The sequence below is a fragment of the Bufo gargarizans genome, chromosome 3, assembly GCF_014858855.1.
Source record: "Bufo gargarizans isolate SCDJY-AF-19 chromosome 3, ASM1485885v1, whole genome shotgun sequence".
Classification (NCBI taxonomy): domain Eukaryota; kingdom Metazoa; phylum Chordata; class Amphibia; order Anura; family Bufonidae; genus Bufo; species Bufo gargarizans.
Window position 1 is genome coordinate 48837833 of NC_058082.1, and position 6256 is coordinate 48844088.

The 6256-nt window shown below is 41.8% G+C and overlaps 1 protein-coding gene across 1 annotated transcript in view; it reads right to left on the reverse strand.

The window, feature by feature from the left end:
* Positions 1–5749, reverse strand: part of LOC122932854 (stomatin-like) — a 55802-nt gene extending 50053 nt beyond the window's left edge. Inside the window, exon 1 of the mRNA XM_044287494.1 lies at positions 5732–5749. The gene's annotated coding sequence lies outside the window, so the exon portion shown is untranslated. The remainder of the gene's footprint in view (positions 1–5731) is intronic.
* Between the last annotated feature and the right edge of the window lie 507 nt (positions 5750–6256).

Consider the following 6256-nt stretch of genomic DNA (forward strand, 5'->3'; position numbering starts at 1 on the left):
TGGTGAAGGGTGATGGAGGGATAGTCATCCTGTGATAGATATATTTTATGGTTAATGGAGTCTGAGTTTATGACTAGACTCTTAAATGGTTCAGTAAGATTGTTAATGGTTGGTTTAATAAATCAGGCCTTGGCCAATTTTTTACCTCCACTTTTTAGTCGGTGTGTTTATTAATGTTATGTTTTAATACTGTGGTTTAAATGGGTTGGAAGGAAGGTGTAATATGCCATGTATTGCCATGAGCGCCATATTTCTCAAGCACCTGTTCACGTTTTATCTGATAGAAGCCGAAAACAAAGGCTGAGGCAGGGGCGACTTAAAAGTAAACATTGCTTCTACTTAAGGCTCATGTCAAATCATTAGAAATCTGGAGTGTTGCGCTTTGTTATCCACATTTCCTGCGAGTGTTTGATGTGCACATAACGGGCCCCAAGAGATCTGTGTACGCCCCTGTAAGCCACCTTTTTATCTTTGACCTGCTCTCCATAGTATATGAAGGAAGTGCAGATGTTGACTACCTAAAGTGACCGATACGGTGAAAACATCACCGCCTCTTTCATACTAACATGGCGCCTATCCCACATTCCTAGCTCTTCCTCCTCTCCAACCGACATACACCAGGGCAGTGGCAGTTTAAACCGCGCTGCCCCGTCTCCTCTCATCTGATTGGCCAGCTTCTCCCCAGAGGAGAAGTAAACAGAACTTGACAGGAGTCACCCATCCCAACAGCCAAGTTCTCCACTGCCCCGGTGACAATACAGGACGCAGACAGGGGGGTGACAGCAACACAAAGAGGACATAAGGGGGAGACTACAGAAGGGACACACAGAGACAGAAGGGGCTGAGATAAAAAAAAAAGGGGCATCCCCACAGCATCTGCCTGTGTTAACAGCAATCAGCCATAACATTGAAACCAAAGTAAATAACATTGATTATTTCATGCCAATGGCTTCTGTGTCAGTGGTGGGATATACTAAGGTAAGAGCAAGACTGGGTTTACGTGTCGCAGCAGTGCACCGCATGGTCAATTACTGGTCAGCAAATTGTATGCGTTGGGTGCAGTGTTGCAAAGGGGCTGTTTTTACAGGTGTTTGCAAAGAGGCAGAGGCGACTTTTAAAATTAAAAATGTATTCTACTTAAGGCTCATGTACTCGCAAAATTCTCTACTTCACCGGAGCCTTCTCAAACAGCTGATCGACGGGGGCCCAGGTGCCAGACCCCTACCTATCAGATACTGATGACGTATACTGAGGATAGGTCATCAGTAGAGATGGGTGAAGTTTAAAATGAGTCATCACGAAGCTCATTTCTTTGGGAGTAGCGGGTGCAATGATGGTGAATGGCTATTCCCCCCTTCACCCTAAGGTCTTTGCAACCTCCAGCCCCCATTTACAATATATACATCACATTATATATATCAACTGAAAATTACAAATCAACATTATCAAAATAAATTAGCAGTGGTTCATTATGTCAGGAGGATTCTAGTTCTCTGATGCTTACCCTGCCGAATCTATCCAACTAGAGAGTGCATCTCTTCAAGTACACTCACCTTTCAGCACCTGTCACCTCATCAATCTGGGGGCTTATAGGGTGTAGCCAGTGTTTAGCCAGGGCTTTCTGGGCTTGATACAGAACCTTAGCAACAGCTAATTTCACCATTGTCTATTGGGAGGTCATCTATATAACCCATGTTTTTCATCTGCTTGGTGGGTGTTTGAGGCACCGACGGGGGGGGACTATTGTTTCCAGTCTGTTTTGCTGATTATTCTCCATAGCATATCTGTGTAAAAAATATTTTATGAATTTTGGTGATCCATTGATGATCTAATAAAGTATTTATATTTCTACTGGGCATTCTATGGTTGTTTTTATAGCAGCATTTATAGGTTTAATCTATATAACCCAACAGCCCACGCAGGGGTGTATTAGGAATCCGAAGACTAAAGACCATGAGAGGGAATTGATTATAGACCAGTATAAAACGCTAATCTAGGATATTCCCTGCACTGCCAGAGGATGTGCTTCATTTATGACGAGGCGCACAACTCGTCACAAATTAGGCGCATCCTCTGACAGTCCGGGCGCCTGAAATGTACAGCAGCTCTGAGCTGCCATAGATTGGTCTTCTTTTACACCAGAAGACTGGCCCCACCCCTCCCTCGCCATCCTGTCTTTTCGTAAAAATGGTGAGGGCTGTGTAGAAATGCCACCTCTGCCTACATTTAGGCACATTGAGGTTAAAAAAGTTATAAACGTGAGGTTTGCTGTGTGTGAAATCATATACTTTTTCACTGAAATCTGTAAGTGTCGAGCATGGCTACAACATATGCTCAATATCTGAACTCAGCATTTGTTCTAATGCCCACTTTATATAAAAGTAATGGCATTCCATAAACCCTACATAGTACGCTAAGAGACCCACAATATGGCCGCCCATGTGTCACCAGAAATTGGCCCCACATCTGCCTCCCATTTCTCCTTTAAACCACACAGAGGCTTCTTCAAACACCCCTCCAATAATTTCTGATAAGCTAATGAAATCAAACCACAAGAATTAGTGGCACTAGTTATAGCCAAGCCAGAAGCCATTAAAGGGGTAACACGATGCCAACGTTGAGCTGCCCACCCCAGCTGCTCATATTTGTAAAAAAAAAAAGAGTGCCGAAGATTCAATTCTTACTGTACCTGGAATGTCTTCGGCTAGGTTCACACCACGTTTTATGCCTCCGTTTGACATTTATGTTAGAAAAAAAAAGGATACAAAAACACAGCACACCTCGTTCTTGTATCCTGCAGAGTACGATAAAAAACGTACAGTCATGTGAAAAAATTAGGACACCCTTTGAAAGCATGTGGTTTTTTGTAACATTTTTAATAAAAGGTTATTTCATCTCCGTTTCAACAATACAGAGAGATTAAAGTAATCCAACTAAACAAAGAAAACTGAAGAAAAGTCTTTTCAAGATCTTCTGTAAATGTCATTCTACAAAAATGCCTATTCTAACTGAGGAAAAAGATAGGACACCCTCACATGTATTCCCTCTTAAATTGGCTCAGATCTCACACAGGTATATCACACCAGGTGCACATAATTAGTAGATCGTTACTCTGCATGTTGAATGAGGCTTGCCCTATTTAAACCTCAGACATTTAGTTTGGTGTGCTCCTGACTGTTGAAGTGAGAGTGAGCACCATGGTGAGAGCAAAAGAGCTGTCAGAGGACTTCAGAAAAAAGATTGTAGCAGCCTATGAGTCTGGGAAGGGATTTAAAAAGATCTCAAAAGATTTTGAAATCAGCCATTCCACTGTCCGGAAGATAGTCTACAAGTGGAGGGCTTTCAAAACAACTGCCAACATGCCCAGGACTGGTCGCCCCAGCAAGTTCACCCCAAGAGCAGACCGCAAGATGCTAAAAGAGGTCTCCAAAAACCCTAAAGTGTCATCTCGAGAACTACAGCAGGCTCTGGCTACTGTTGATGTAGAAGTACATGCCTCTACAATCAGAAAGAGACTGTACAAGTTTAACTTGCATGGGAGGTGTGCAAGGAGGAAACCTTTGCTTTCCAAGAGAAACATCGAGGCCAGACTGACATTTGCCAGAGATAAAGTTGACAAAGACCAGGACTTCTGGAATAATGTTCTTTGGACAGATGAGTCCAAAATTGAATTATTTGGACACAACAGCAGAGGACATGTTTGGCGTAAACCAAACACAGCATTCCAAGAAAAGAACCTCATACCAACTGTGAAGCATGGAGGTGGAAGTGTCATGGTTTGGGGCTGCTTTGCTGCAGCAGGACCTGGTCAGCTCACCATCATAGAATCCACGATGAATTCTACTGTGTATCAGAAGGTGCTTGAAGAACATGTGAGACCATCAGTTAGAAAATTAAAGCTGAAGCGGAACTGGACCATGCAACATGACAATGACCCAAAACATACTAGTAAATCAACCAAAGATTGGCTGAAAAAGAAGAAATGGAGAGTCCTGGAATGGCCAAGTCAAAGTCCAGATTTGAATCCCATTGAGATGCTGTGGGGTGACTTGAAAAGGGCTGTACGTGCAAGAAACCCCTCAAACATCTCACAGCTGAAAAAGTTCTGCATTGAGGAGTGGGGTAAAATTTCCTCAGACCGATGTCGAAGACTGGTAGATGGCTACAAGAACCGTCTCACTGCAGTTATTTCAGCCAAAGGAGGTAACACTCGCTATTAGGGGCAAGGGTGTCCTATCTTTTCCCTCAGTTAGAATAGGCATTTTTGTAGAATGACATTTACAGAAGATCTTGAAAAGACTTTTCTTCAGTTTTCTTTGTTTAGTCGGATTACTTTAATCTCTCTGTATTGTTGAAACGGAGATGAAATAGCCTTTTATTAAAAATGTTACAAAAAACCACATGCTTTCAAAGGGTGTCCTAATTTTTTCACATGACTGTATATGTTTTGGAACTCTGTGGTGAACAGATGGCACTGTATGACATCAGTCGGAGCCACCGTTTAACATATAACTTTTTTGTATGTTAAACAGATGGGAAAAACGTGAACCCAGCCTTACATGTCTCATTGTCATACAGCTGATATACACATTTAACAACCACTGGAACCCAACGATGAAAGCCCACCAGTCCACTAAACTCCCATAAACAGACATTATCCCAGACAGACAAGGACTTCCTACACCCAGTGATACTTAAAACCTCTCTACACCTTGGGGAAACATTTCTCATTCTATGCGCTCCTAGGGAGCCCAATAAGACCAAGTATGTTTCAGCAATTTGTGCTCCAGAAGATCTTCCTAAGCATCAGACCACACAGGCTAGCCTTCGCTCCCCGCACACACTAGTGAGATTTGGGAGCCATCATCCAGTCTCCGGTTTACTGGTTGCCCTTCATTAGGCCATTTTTGGTAAGTACTAACCACTGTATCACTGTATACCTGGAACACACCATAAGACCTGCAGTTTTGGAGATGCACTGACCCGGTTCATTTTCTATAACACCCAACCCCATCTACACCAAAGTTGCAATGAGAGTAGGGGTTCCTCAGGAAAAGAAACATTTTTCAGGGGTTCTATTATGAACCCTATTTGAAGTCAAAAGGACAAAAATTGCAACCAAACCTCACACATAGATCACACTATGGTAACAACTGTTTCTACAATTACTGCTAAATCTTTAATTCCACACAGTAGAAATGCTCACCTGGTCAGCGATATAAAAATTATAAAAAAAAGGGCAACAAAATTACGGAAACACTGAGACTGCAAATATGGTTACTGTATATAAATCCTTCTGGGAGTACAACTTGGAGCTTGTACGGAGCTGCAGTACACTGTCACTACAAGGCTTAAAGTGGTTGTGCCAGGACTAGAGATCAATTCTAAACAAATTAAGCTCAAGGCAAAATTTTTGAATATACGAATTTTGGGGAATTTGATTTAGACAGATTTTGAGTAGAGAGAGGGGCAAAAATCTATAATAACATTTTTAAAAGTGAGCAACTAGAGAGAAAAACTATGACTCCTTGGAGACCTCAGAGCATCATACACCAATTTTCAGGCCGATTGGAGCACTTTCGATTCGGGTAGACTTGGAGCGATTCGCTCATCTCTAGCTAAGACGTCGGCTTATCACCGGGAAATTGCATGCAAAGCTTTTAAAGCTAGCTCTAAATATACAAAAGCAAATATGTCAGACTTTGCTATACTTTGAGTTGTATGTACTCACATGCGGCAGCTGCTTGAAGTCCTCGGACTGTGAAGATGTGACTGTCCTTAGCTTGCTTCAACCTCTTTTCCATTATGTGTACACGCCTCTTACACAGGAGTGTGTTGTCACCAACACAGATATCATTCACTTTGTTTTAGAGCGCCACTGAGAAAGGGGAATTCATTTCTATAGAGATCGCAGTCACCATAGACTCATACACTAACCTCACAGGAACAGTACTAGCAGTACGTTAGAGTCAGGTGTTACAGAATCACCATGCACATTTTTTCAAAATTGCATTCCAAGAGCTATAAATTTTTTGTTTTTTCATCAATATACCTTTATGAGGCCTTATTTTTTTGCAGGACAAGTTATAGATTTTAATGCAGCATTTTGGGTACATACAGTTGCAAGAAAAAGTATGTGATCCCTTTGGAATGATATGGATTTCTGCACAAATTGCTCCTAAAATGTGACCTAATCTTCATCTAAGTCACAACAATAGACAATCACAGTCTGCTTAAACTAATAACACACAAAGAA